A 13,679-nucleotide genomic window follows, 5' to 3' on the forward strand; every position below is an offset into this window, starting at 1 on the left:
ATGATCTGTCCTAAGGGCAGCAAATACAAAGAATAACAGGGGCCCCAGAACTGAGCCCTGCATGACACCACGGGACAGTGGAAAGGAATCTGACACAAAGTCTCCACGGTGAAACTTCTGTCAGTAAAATACAAAGAAAACCAGTCTAAAGATATGCCCAGCCTATCATGTAACCTCTTAATCAGGATATGATGGTCTACTATGAATGAGTGAAACTCTAAGCTGAGGTCAAGAAGTATCAACATAGAACAATCACCTGCATCAGAGGACACTAAAATATGATTAGAAACCCTCAGAAGAGCAGTTTCAGTGGAGTGCTGTTTCCGAAACCCTGATTAGAACGTATCATAAATATTGTGCCTCTCCAGCACAGCAGTTATTTGATTGGCCACAACCTTCTCTAAAATCTTTGACAAAATTGGGAGTTAAGATATAGACTTATTAGTGTTGCAATATCTTTGGTTGGTTATCTTTAAGATGGGCTGGATGGTAGCATGCTTAAAATAGGAAGGGACATGTCCTGTACAGGGCCAATAATTGTTAAAACTTTTAAAAATAGAGATGGTAGTACATCCAGAAGCCAAGACGATAGCTTCATCTTCCTATTCAAATTCATCCGATCGTGTAAGCTGATAGGTTGAAAAGAGTCTAGAGCAGTAGGAGATAGAGAGGGGAGATAAAGAGGGGCTAGAGTTGGGTAGGAGAGTCCCAGGATGAATACTGGACCTAATAGTAGTTACTTTTTCAACAAAGAATGAAAGGAACTTGTTACTATCATCTGTGGAGAAATATGGTAATGTAGAAACAGTGTTATTAATAGTATCAAACAAAGTCTTAGGATTTCTTTTCAAAGAAGAAACTAAGCTGGCAAAGTAAACAGTCCAGGCTATCATTCACTAATGTTTTAAAAGAATTATGAAGATCTTTGAGATACAGGCGATGCACCTCTAGCCCAGTATGGCGTTATATATGTGTCTCATTCCTGAGCGAGTAATTGTATGTTTTGAGCACAGAGAACTATATTTTGCAAGCACACTACATTGCATTTTAAACAGAAATTAACACAATAATTCCATGCACAATAAATGTATTTGCATGTCTTTCTCTGCTCGCGGGTAGACGTTGCTGCGCAACGGTCATGTCTCCCTCGCTCTCGACCTCTTCACTCTGCGCGCTCAACTCTAGACACACTTGCTCAAATTGTGCCACAAAACCAACCAATCGGAGAATTAAAGGTCAATTCTGCTTGGCTGTTTGTTCACACTATTTATCATATTAAAGTAAATATTCTTACATTTTCATGCAATTGAACTGTAAACATTTAGGTTGATTTGGTCAGAAATTCTACTAGCTAGGCCTACTACTTGAAGTGTGGTTAATGTTTCAACGGTCATCCATTACTTTTAGCTAATCATTTGAACTGTTAGCTACGTCACTAGGCCTACTTTTAGCTATTTATTTCTACCATTGATTACTTCGCTATATGTTTAAAAATCTGTGTTGAGCTGTTTTAGCTGATATATTGTTTTAAATAAATCATAATTTCAATTATTATTTTAATTAGTTAAGCTGCTCCACAATCTTTCCAAGAACCCACTGGCAACAGCAGAAATTCCCCTTGCTGGGGAGTCACTGCAGATGTTGTGTCAAAGACTGTTTCCCTGTAGATATGTGTTTCCTGCTACTTGCGATCTAATTGGAGACAAACAGCCAATCAGAATTGACCTTTGATTCTCCGATTGGTTGGTTTTGTGGCACACTTGTAACGCTGTGAAAATTTGAGCGAGTGTGTCTAGAGTTGAGCGCGCAGAGTGAAGAGGTTGAGAGCGAGTGAGACATGACTGGAGCGCAGCAGCGTCGTGTGACACCCTGCAGTGCCCTGCTATGCCATGAACTACTACAGCTACTATTTCTAGTCAATGATCCATTATCTTTATTGCGACTATTATTGCCTGTTCATCACACCCCCAACCGGCACCGTCAGACACCGCCTACCAAGAGCCTGGGTCTGTCCGACGTTTCTTCCTAAAAGGGGGTTTTTCCTCGCCACTGTCGCACTGAATGCTTGCTCTTGGGTGAATTACTGGAATTGTTGGGTCTTTGTAAATTATAGTGTGGTCTAGACCTACTGTAAAGTGTCTTGAGATAGCTCTTGTTATGAATTGATACTATAAATAAAATTGAATTGAATTGAATTGAAATTGAATTTATATTTTATACTGTTTCTCTTCAGTTCTAAACAATAACTTGTTGCCTCTTGAAAATATCTTAGCTTGCAACATGTTCCTTCGAACATCAGCTGAACTTAGCTCACATAGGAGGCAGTCCATGGTGTGTGTGTGTGTGTGTGTGTGTGTGTGTGTGTGTGTGTGTGTGTGTGTGCGCGCGCGCGTGTGTGTGTGTGTGTGTGTGTGTGTGTGTGTGTGTGCAGCCTGTTCTCATGAACCATTTGTTCAAAAAGCTACGAAAAGTTAAGCACTGTAATTCATAAGCATTCCACTTTTCTTTTCTGTATTCACTACATTGACGACTGCTGTATAAGAACGCGGTTTGCCGTGTAGGGAGGTGGTCAGGGTGGATGGGTGGGCATTAACATACAGGACTTTCAAGCCAGAGAGCGGAGTTCGCTTCGCGGGGAAAACTAACGGCGTCACGGACCACCCGGCGTCACGTGACCAGCCGGCGGTCTCCTTATTCCGTAGGATATCATACGTTTTGGTGTGCATACATTTTTGTACGATTTCGTACGGACCCGCTCGTGAGAATGCGTTGGTGTGTGTGTGTGTGTGTGTGTTGTCCTTCACCCAGCTGCCCTGGCATTTGTGGAGGCTCCTCTCATTGGAGTCTGTTAGCTCTCCAGCTATTGTCCCTGGAGAGACTTGACCAAGAAGGTCATTGATCTATAGTGCAGAGAGAGAGGTTAGAGGCTGCTGTTGCATTACAGGAGAGGCTTTCATATTTTCAGATATGAGCAGGGTGCTGCTTTCTTAAAATGTTTTTTGTCTTTGGCCCTGATTTATGAGTATTTGACACAGTATTTGGGAAAGCCTTCAAATTCTGTCTTAATAGAAATAGGAAACCCAATACAAAAGAAATACAAAGCCAACACATTTTTGACAAAATGTTATCGTCTCAATAGATCATTTAAATTATTTTGTGTGTCTTTGTGATGACTTTGAAATACTACTTTTTGTTAAAAAGATTTTAAAACTGACAAGAAATTGCTTGATTGACAGGCGGTAGTTGCTGGTTGCTCATCCCTCCTCGTATTAGTTGCAAAACAGAAGGTGTTATTTATTTAAGTAAAAGGTCCATTTTTCTGCCTACACATTATTATACAACTTACTATTTTAGCACTAGATACAAATTACTATGCTGTGATTGTTTGTTCCCTAATGCAACAACAAAGCATTTTGAAATTGCCTCTTCGAGTAACATCTCCTCAGCAATATCAGGTAAGGCTATGGCCAAACTAAAGCTATCAGTGGGGACACTCAGGTCATGTCTATATTTCTTCTGGGAGTTTGGGAGCTTAAGCAAGTTATGGAGTTACATTTTAAAAAGTACAGTATGTTATAAGCTGATTATAGTATTTTTAGACTGACTATATTTATATTTTTACTCATTTTACACCAACAAAATTTTATTTATTTTATTTGTTTAAACACATTTATTTTATTTTTTTTAAATAAATGTGTTTAAACACCTAAATGAAAATCCAAGTACTTTAATTGGAGACTTGGACTTATGACCTCAGTATTTTGAAAATCATGGGTAATGTAGTGTTTAGAGCAGGGGTCTTAAAAATTTTTTAGGCCAAGGACCCCTAAGCTGAAAGAGAGACCGAGCAGGGACCCCCTACTACAAATATTGTGTAAAAATGTAGTTGCATATTAAACTGGGACAGATGAAAATGGATACATGGATATAATATATTATTTAAACATCATGTTTTAATGTTAAACATACAGAAAAGTAAGTCCTTAAGCTTTAAGGTAAACTTAATCTGTGGATGGCTACTATAAGGGCTACCTTACTTAGTAAGTGTATCATCAATGTTGTGTAAATGAAAACATTTTTTTTTTGTATGAATAGGCTGATTCATCTTTGCTTATAATATGTCGGATTCATGGGAACGTATATTTTCAGACATGTTTTAATTTAAAAAACAAACAAACTTTCAAATAATATACATCAAACAATATTTTGGCCGGCCCCCCTGCAGTAACTCTGAGGACCCTCTAGGGGTCACGGACCCCCTGTTGAAGATCATCCAACATTACAAACTGGTATAAAAACAAGATTTCTCAGACATTAGGACAATAAAAACCAATGACCATGACCTAAACCTACAGCAGGGGTTTCCCTGCCATTATAAGGTTTAGGCGCAGCATCACCACCTAAGCCAAAAGAAAAGCTAAAAGCCTTTTCTCAGATCTAATGATTGTAGTTGGACTTCTTTAGCACGTTTATTTTAATTTTAGCTATTTATTTATTATCTGCTCTAGCTTTTCCAACGTTTTAGACACAGATATTAGTAATGGGTTAATTGGCTAACCCTAACCCATTTTTTTAAAATTGAAAAACGTAACATTTTCTTGAGGAAGGACGCCTAAACCCCTTTTGGTTTTATTCGGGGTAAAACCAAAAGTGAGCAAACCGGTCAAGTCACTAATAATCCTTTAATTGTGCAAGCAACGAAGCTGAGTATGGTAGGTTAAAGTTGGAGCAGGAAGTGGGTCTTTAAACTGTGAAAGACAGTTTGGGTCAATTTTTTGCTGTTCACATTTGTTTTCTTTTAAAATTATTTTGACTAACCTGACGGTTAGGGAACCTATTTCATACTGATGTCACCACTTTTTGAGATCTTAGCAATTACTTTGTTCTAAACACAAATTTTTTACCACTAACTAGTCTCTACTGATGCTGCCAGTCCAGGCTTTAAAGTTTCTTTCGCATCCGTACTTGTTGAAGTTTCTCTGTGTGTTTGTCAGCAGAATGTCTAAAATGTAAAATGCCATCGCGAAGCATCCCGCCCCAATTTGTATCTGTGAATAATTTCCACCATAAAGGGCAGCTCGCAGCCCTGCCACTCTGTGGAGGCGAAATTGTCTTTGTTGAAATGCTGGGGTCTGTTCTTTGAAATCAAAGTGGTCCCATAGTACTGCTGTCACTCCAAAGAGGACTCCAAGAGACTATTCAGAGCACTAACCAAGGAGGTTAATTAGCCAGACAATAGAAAAGCAATTTCATAATGTCACTTCTACTTTCAACTGAAATTATTAATCTTTTGAACAGAGCCTCTTGGAAACAGGGTTAAGACCTGCCTAAGAGAGAGAGAGAGAGAGCTATGCGTGAAGCAGAGCTGGGCAGACACAGAGCCACATCTGAACTGTTAACCAGAGAGCGACATGGCTGTGGAATCACTGCCACGGTGTTTTCTTTCTGGCAGTTAGCTGAATAAGCTGATCTTTACCCCGAGTGGCTCTTATTAAAACGCCTTCCTGTCACTTTTGATAAATGAGATCGGTGTAACTAGAAAAATACTTGCAGCCTTGCGGGAGAACTCAAAATGGCACTGCAGCAGAAAGAGACACATTCCAAATTATAGTGCTTAAGTCTCAGAAACAGCCAGTGTGCATGCATGAGGGGACTTGTGTGTGTTTGTGTGCATGTGTGTGTGTGTGTGTGTGTGTGTGTGTGTGTGTGTGTGTGTGTGTGTGTGTGTGTGTGTGTGTGTCAGTTTGCGAATGACACTATTTGTGCAACCATTGATGTCAGCATATGTCAATAACAAAAAAGGCTATTAAAAAAATCCATTGACTAGATATGCAGAGATAAATTAATCATCATAATGCAGGGTCAAGTTGTTAGTGATCTTAAACAGTATGTTGTCAATACATGCATTACAATATGGTGTAATATCCAAAGATGCATAAGCCACAATATGGAGTCACTAAGTGGGAAGAACCTCTGGTTCTGCTAGATTTCCCCCCACAGTAAATTTCCATTTTTAAGTTTTGGTCTATTGATCCTCAATGTTCCTCAACATAGAAACACAATTATCTGCTTTAAAATCAAACTATGCTCTACAGTAGCTTCATGCTATGTCTGTTGCTGAGTTGAAAAAAGCCAGTCAGTGGTGCAGTTTGTAGCAGTTGGGAACAAAACATGACACCATAGTTGTTGAATTCATCCAACATAGAAGGGCTCAACGCTCCAGCAACAGTTGTAGTATAAAAAACTTGTGAGACCAAGGCATTTTTGCTTGTGGCCTTCATCGGGGGCATCCAACCTGTTGGTCTCGCAATACCATTTTTAATTATATGTTTATTGTAGTGTATTGTAGAGTTCAGACGTTTTCCCTTCTCCATGCACCACGGACGAAGTTGTGCCAGAAGGTTAGGATGTGCCAGATATCCCTACTATGCTTCATCTAACATTGACCCAGTAAACTGAAATCTAAACTGCTCATTGTTTTTATCAAGTGCAATTGTTATCTTCAGTTCACACTTAAGAGAACAGCAAGATTTAAGCTCTCTCCTTGAGAGTCATAGTTTTATGTCCACAGACCCGTAGTAGCAGCATAGTCTTTTCTACTGATGATATAGCTGGGACAGTATAATTTTAAGTCATTAGCTGTTTCTATATTCCAAAACATCTATCCAACAGTGATATTTTGATACTGTCCTCTCCTTAAAAACGACCCAATAGGTTGTTTGTTCAAGCAGCAATTACGACTTGTATTTACATTTATAGTGTCGGCACCCTCTAGTGGCCATAGTAATTATGACAGCAGGTAGGAGGCTAAGATGGTGAAGTGTAAGTGTACCATATCGTAAGGAGGCAGGTTGTGGTGGTAGATGGGTCAAACAAACACAGGACTTTTACAGAGGTGACCGTGGTTCCTGTCCCATTTGAAAATAAAAGGAAATGGCAAGTTTTTTTTTAACTTTACAAAACAAACTAAACTATGTCAAGTTTTGAGTCATGTGCGTAACTGGAACTGAAGTAACATAATAGATGGACTGATTTTAAATAGTGCTGTCAGTTAAACGCGTTATTAACGGCGTTAACGCAAATCCATTTTAACGGCGTCAATTTTTTTATCGCGAGATTAATGTTCTTTTTGGCCTAGCAAACTTTGTAGTTTTTTCACATGCTGTTGCAACAACTAGGAACGTTAGAAAAACTACAACACCACACCGGATCTACCTAGACTGGAAACAAAACAACAGGGCTTGCGAGCCGGCCAAAGAGTAGTACATACCTGCAAGCTAGTCGCTTTTCAGCGAAAATCGCCGTTTTGAATGGGGTCCGAGACCCGGTGCTAATACGGCACCGGTGCCTTAACGTCCGTTATCTACCAGACCGAATAGCAACGTGTATTTCAGTGCCTTATTTACGTGCCACTAATTTTAACCCAAACCACAATCTTTTTCTAAAGCTAACCAAGTAGTTTTTGTGCCTAAACCTAACCAAACTGACTGTTTCACAACATTATCTACGTGTGTAAAACCACGACCGTTACATTAAGGCATGAATCCTCATGCCTTAATGTAACGGTCGTGGAAAAGGCTTCTGTGGGTCATATTTCCTGCCACTGCTAATTTATGAAACGCTCCTATGGGTTTAACAAACCCAACAGACCTTTCATTCTTTCCTCATCTCCCTTCTCTAAACATTGTCCTGCAGCCACCTAAACTACAGCTTCTACAGGTCACACCTTCTCGGGCTAGCACTTTAACTATAATTTTTTATTAAGCTCTGAACTCTGCATTCATCCGCTAAAGTGCAAACTCAATGTAACATCTTGCAGACTCTGCAGCCTTCTGAAGACGATAGGCAGATTTTCTGCCCAAAAGCTACTTAGAGCTGTTCACAAAACCCAGCAGTGGCAGAATGCTAATAGGAGCTAGTCTGCCATGTCTCAGAGATTAGACTAAATATCAGGGCCCTGATCCTGCTTTGGTAGCTGCTCTCCTGCAGACAAATGCTTCAACACGCAGACTTACACTCAAATCTCATGTCTGTGGATGTGATAAGTCTGATTGTCACATCTTAGCTGAACCCTCCCACGCCCAAATCCTCAGTGCTGCAGAATATAGGGGAAAAAAGCACAAGTATAAGTCATATAACATCTTTAGTACAGAAGCTTTTATATTCTTTCACTGCGGAATATTAGCAGGTATTATGTGCAGTCTTTAATGCCATAAGGTGTTTTATCTTCATTAGTGTGTCACTTCATTAGAGTAGAACAGGGTAAGATAGTGGCTTAAGGTGAACCACAAAGGCAAGTTCAATCCATAACTCAGTGGTCAGTAGCCCAGTACTTACAGTACATATAGCGTTTGCAGCACATTATTTCTAAACAGTTGGTTTTCCCCTGTGATCTGATGCCTTTGAATGTTGAAAGGGAGCTACAGCACTGTTTGGTCAGATGTAATTGCTGTATTACTTATCACAACTTTACTGATAAAGAAAGATTTTGTGCATACAATCTTTCCATCTTAGACCATCCTCAGAAAAATAGAGTAAAAAATAGAGTAAAATGACATTGTACCCCAGTATTAGGTTTGGAGTTTGACATAATTTTATCACATCCTTATCCAGAATTGAAATCCACTCATCAAATCAGAATCCTTTTGAATCACTAATTGCAAAAAACTCAAAGAGTCAATGTAGATGTGTTAACACCTTGTGTTGGCTGAGCAGGCAGAAATACTTCAGTTTGACGTTGACAACCTGGAGCTACATCATGAAAAAGATAAGCAAAGGTCAGAAGATATAAAATATTTAAAAATGTTTCTGACACATTGAAATAACAAGAATACTACATTGAAAGCTTCCTTGGGGTACAATTTGGTAGTTACAAAACTGCTTTGCAGTGATTCCATTTTTATACCCACTATTATATTTTCTTTATTGGCCGACTACATTTACACATACAAGGAATGTATCCTCTGCATTTAAACCCATCCTAACTAATTAGGAGCAGTAGGCAGTCATAGTCCGGCGCCCGGGGACAACTCCATTTTTATGCCAGTGCCTATGTCAAAAGCAATGGCAGGAGTTACCTAGCATGCATGTCTTTTATGTAAATCGTAAATTTGTTTAGGAATATGGGAATATGAACGAGTCAAAAACTGTATTCACTGTGTCATGGCACAAGCAGTTCTGGTTAAATGATTTGTTGCTTGGTCTAGGGGATTAATTACCACTAGCTTCAAAATTGAATTACAATATATGTGCTATTAGTTTCTAAAAGGCCCTTAGGATTTTGGATAGTAAAGTGTTGTCGTGCTTGGGACTTAGTTAGACTACTTTGCCTGGATGTGCGTGGGTGAAAATCACTTCACACAACAAGGAATCTTTCGGAAATTTGGTTAAAGGTGCAATATGTAGTGCTGTCAAACGATTAAAATATTTAATCACGATTATTCACATTAATGTCATAGTTAACTCACAATTAATCGCAATTAATCGCACATTTTTATCTATTCTGTGTCCCTAGATTTCTTTTTGTCCAATTATTTTTTCTCATTTTAATGCTCTTATCAACATGGAAAAGTGGATCGGCTTGCTTTGTGCTTTTGTCGCCTGGCTTTGACCAGGGGGCGGAGAATTCGCATCTAGCTGTGTGCTTGGCCATCAAGTGGTATTTCAGACTGGACATGCTGCGATGATAAAATGACAAAACACACAGATCACTTTGGTCTCGTCAATGGAACCATTTGGCAACTTTTTAAAAGTAAACTTTCCATTTACATTTTTACAGGTATATCTGGCAACCCGGCCTAGCTGTCAAACTGGGCTGTTGATAACAACACAGGCCAAAACACAAACAGAAATTCCGTCACGGAACGGAAATTTCAAAAGGAGAAAATACTGGCATTAACATTGTTGTCAAAAAAAGATAGTGTTTCAACTTAGCATGTTTCCTTAATATCTGACGAAGCATTGGGGTCATTTTTGGATTTATTACAATAAATATATTACATATTGGACTTGTAGACATCAATTACCAACCTGCGAATGAGAGAAAAGAGAAAAGGCAACATGTTATATGTGATATGGTTGAGAAATAATATACCAACATGGAAACCTCACACCATTGGCTGTATACTGAGAAGGATTCTTTTTCTGTACTGACAGAGAGGCACATTATTCACCAATGTCTGAATCATCATTTCTTATTAGTGGCTTGCATATGATGTAGAACAGCAAAATGTACCACCTGAGCACACGTTGGCTCTGTCATATGCACAAAAAGGGAAACAGTAATGTGAGGGAGCCTGAAAGGGCTTTTATCTTTATTGCATTTCGGATGAATACATAAGTGTTTGCTAAAATTGACCGTACAACTCTACTGTGCTGATGGTGGTACTCATCAGGCTTACAGAGCTAGGTAAATACATCCTCCCACCATCTCCTGCCTACTCATGGCTGCTTTATGAGCTAACTACAGCAGCTGACAAACACTGATGTTACCAAGGCAGGAATTATAAAATAAAATAAAATAAAATAATAATTGGCTTTGTAAAAAAATGGAAATGGATTGAACACGTTTGTTAGGCCCCAAGGAGACACACAATGTGTTTTGGTGGAGAAAAAAAAAACGTTTTGTTTGATTGCAATAAAATTCCTGTGGCACCGACCGAATTTCCTCCTTAGTATCGAGTATCAAAAAATGCCTCATCTTTCAATATCCAATTTCAATACCTAAGGAGTAATCTCATCAGTGTCAGTAAGCCAATAAGCATGCAGCATGCTTCTACCAAGATTTAATAGTGTCTGTGATTGGCTGTCTAACGTTATGTTACACGTTGTAGAGGCATGCAGGAAAAACTATGTATCGTCTCGTTCAGGAACCAGTATCAAAGTCACAATATTGGTATCAATACCTGTATTGAACATTTTTGTACAATACCCAGCCTCTGTCACGATAGCCTTTTTTTGTGTGTGGCATTTTTATGCCTTTATTGTTGATAGGACAGCTTAGACTTGAAAGGGTAGAGAGAAGGGGGATGACATGCAGCAAGGACTGAACCTCTGCATATGGGCGTGTGCTCTACCAGGTGAGCTAACCAGGCGCCCCAAAATACAGCCATAGATATAAATGCAAAGTTTAATATCTAAAAATAATCTGCTGTGATGACAGGGTTTTGATATGTAGTTTTGCCCGTATTTATCTGTTGGTAACAGTTTAATCAGCCAGTGCAGGTGTATTGGGATACAGTTTTGCTGCTCCCATTTTTCACCCATTTGACTTTTTTTCAGATTCATTTTGGATCGACTGCGACAGTGTTTTGCAGGAGACAGACTGTGGTTTTGTACATGTCAGTTCTGCCACCTTTTCTTCTCTTTGCCATTCAAACTGAGTTGCTGTCTGTGCAGACTCTATACCCTCTGGAGCTCATGCTGAAATGTAATTTCAACACAGTCGGTGAAAGCTGTGAATGTTCAGAAAATTCAATATTGACTTTCACATCTTTCACAACGGTATGGAAATAGTATTGAAATTGTGGTTATCATGACAACGTGGAGACCCACATTTCTAAGTCTATCTACAGGGACAGTATGGGCCTGCCTGTGTTAAGATAGGTGTTGCTGTGAAATGATTCTGCAGCCTTTCGCTTCCCGTCCACCTCTGTGCCAGACAGGGCATGAAGGCTGGAGCCTGGCGGGCTCTGAGGTCTGGCTGCGTCTGTCAGAAGCTGTGATGAGTGTTCACATCAAGGCCTTCCCTGATTACTGCTGTCCTGACTCTGTTCAACATATACGAAAGTCACCTGCATGGCAGCCATGCTTGACTTGTCAGGAGAGATCTCGTTTTGCTAACTCCCTGACCTCCACACCATCCATCCTCCACAGAGCACCCTTGACTTTGACCGGATGATTTACTAAACACTACTCTGCTCTCCGTGATGGAACGCTTCTATTTGTGTTCCCCAGGCCCTGTGAGCACATTCTAAAGGACTTTGCAGGTCATGTGCAATGTACCGTATTCTAGGCTGAAGTTTTGAGCAAAAATAACCAATCAGCAGCACATGAAATACATTAATAACGGTTTCAGGCGCTTTGGGGTCCTTTGGTACAGCAGAAATATCACCTTTGTTGATCTAATATTAATTTAAAGAGATAGCATCATTTAAAAGTTTAGCATTTGTTGATCCATACAATGATTCCGGTAGATCTTTCTTAGGATTTTGTTTTGGTGCACAGGTAGCCATGCATTTCATTGATATAACAACAGCAGTTAGAATTACAAAGAAGTGTGTAAATAGCATGAGGACCAGTTGCCACCTTATCTGAATAAAAAAAAAAACATTAGATAAAAGGGGAGCTGTAATTGTTACACCAAATATGTCACCTCATTTCACTTTGACATTGCACATTTACAGTATTTAAATAGTCAGACAAAACTGCACGAAAAAGAAAAATTCCAAAAAACAGAAAAACATTTCACAAACAAAAACACAAGCTGCCAGAAAGTCATTCCCAAAGTTACCCTGTACAGATTTGACCGTAAACCGCACATAGCTACAGCCACAGTTGCTCGTCATCATGTGCACTTATCATAACCCTCTTTTCTTCAGGAGCAAGTGACATACTGTCCCATGTGGCCCAAAATAACTAAAGGTACAGATGCCAAAGATTAGACAATCATGTAGACTATATGGGGTGATATTAAACTAGGATGTTCAATTTATTTTTGATGAACAAACCTTTAAGGAGCAGTGAGATTGCAGATTGCAACCAACTGAATACTAATCATATCCAAATTAAGCTTATTTTTGGAGCCCAATACATGGTGCTCTCTTGTTAACAAAGGGTTAAAATCACACTGACTTGCCCTTACTTGAGCCTTTTTCTTTAAACCAAGAGGACCATCTAGTTGGGTCAACAAATACAAGTAATGGTTAATGAAGCTTCATTTGGGCATCACTACTGAATACCCCTTCCCTCTCCCCTCCCTTCCCAAGCGTGTAGTAGAACCTACGGTGGCCTTCAGGTAACATAAACATGAAAAAGGTCCTCTCTTGAGCCAGTGTTTAGTTTGTCCGTTCTAGGCTACAGTAGAAACATGGCGGTGCAACTCCACTGCTCCCTATGTACAGTAGATACGAAGGGCTCATTCTACAGTAAGCTAACAAAAACACAGATTCTTAGTTTCAGGTGATGACACTAATGAAAACTTGAATTCTGAATATAATATTCCAATTCTGCCAATTGAACCCCCCAAATCCTACACACTGCTCCTCCTTTTAAGTAAAGGTCCTCTTACTAGCTTTTTTTTTGGAGCTTGCAGCAGCTTCTCACAGTCTTCTACAGATACAATTTGCTCAGTTGATATCATGGTAAACATGAAGTTCCATACTAAGTTCAACATGTTTTATGTTGCATTAGTGTGTTGTTACTGAAAAGCACTATGCTTTTTTGAAAAGTGCTCTAGAACCTTGTCCCAAAACACAAACAGAACTCCATTCAAGTTGCCATTATTGGCTGCAAACGTCACGTGGCTTGCCAACAGCATTGATGCGACACTGATGGTACGTGTCCACAAGGGGTGTTTTGGCATGGTAGGGCACACCCTACTTCCCAGCATTGGACACTTGATGTGCTTACCACTAGAAGTGTGTTTCTGAAAACATTTTAGGCGAAAAAAAGCTATGAAG

The 13,679-nt window shown here is 39.4% G+C and overlaps 1 protein-coding gene across 2 annotated transcripts in view; it reads left to right on the forward strand.

The window, feature by feature from the left end:
* lrfn2b (leucine rich repeat and fibronectin type III domain containing 2b) overlaps nt 1–13,679 on the forward strand; it is a 205,748-nt gene that overhangs the window by 162,856 nt on the left and 29,213 nt on the right. The window lies entirely within an intron of this gene.

The sequence above is a fragment of the Sander lucioperca genome, chromosome 19 (assembly GCF_008315115.2).
Source record: "Sander lucioperca isolate FBNREF2018 chromosome 19, SLUC_FBN_1.2, whole genome shotgun sequence".
Taxonomy (NCBI): Eukaryota; Metazoa; Chordata; class Actinopteri; order Perciformes; family Percidae; genus Sander; species Sander lucioperca.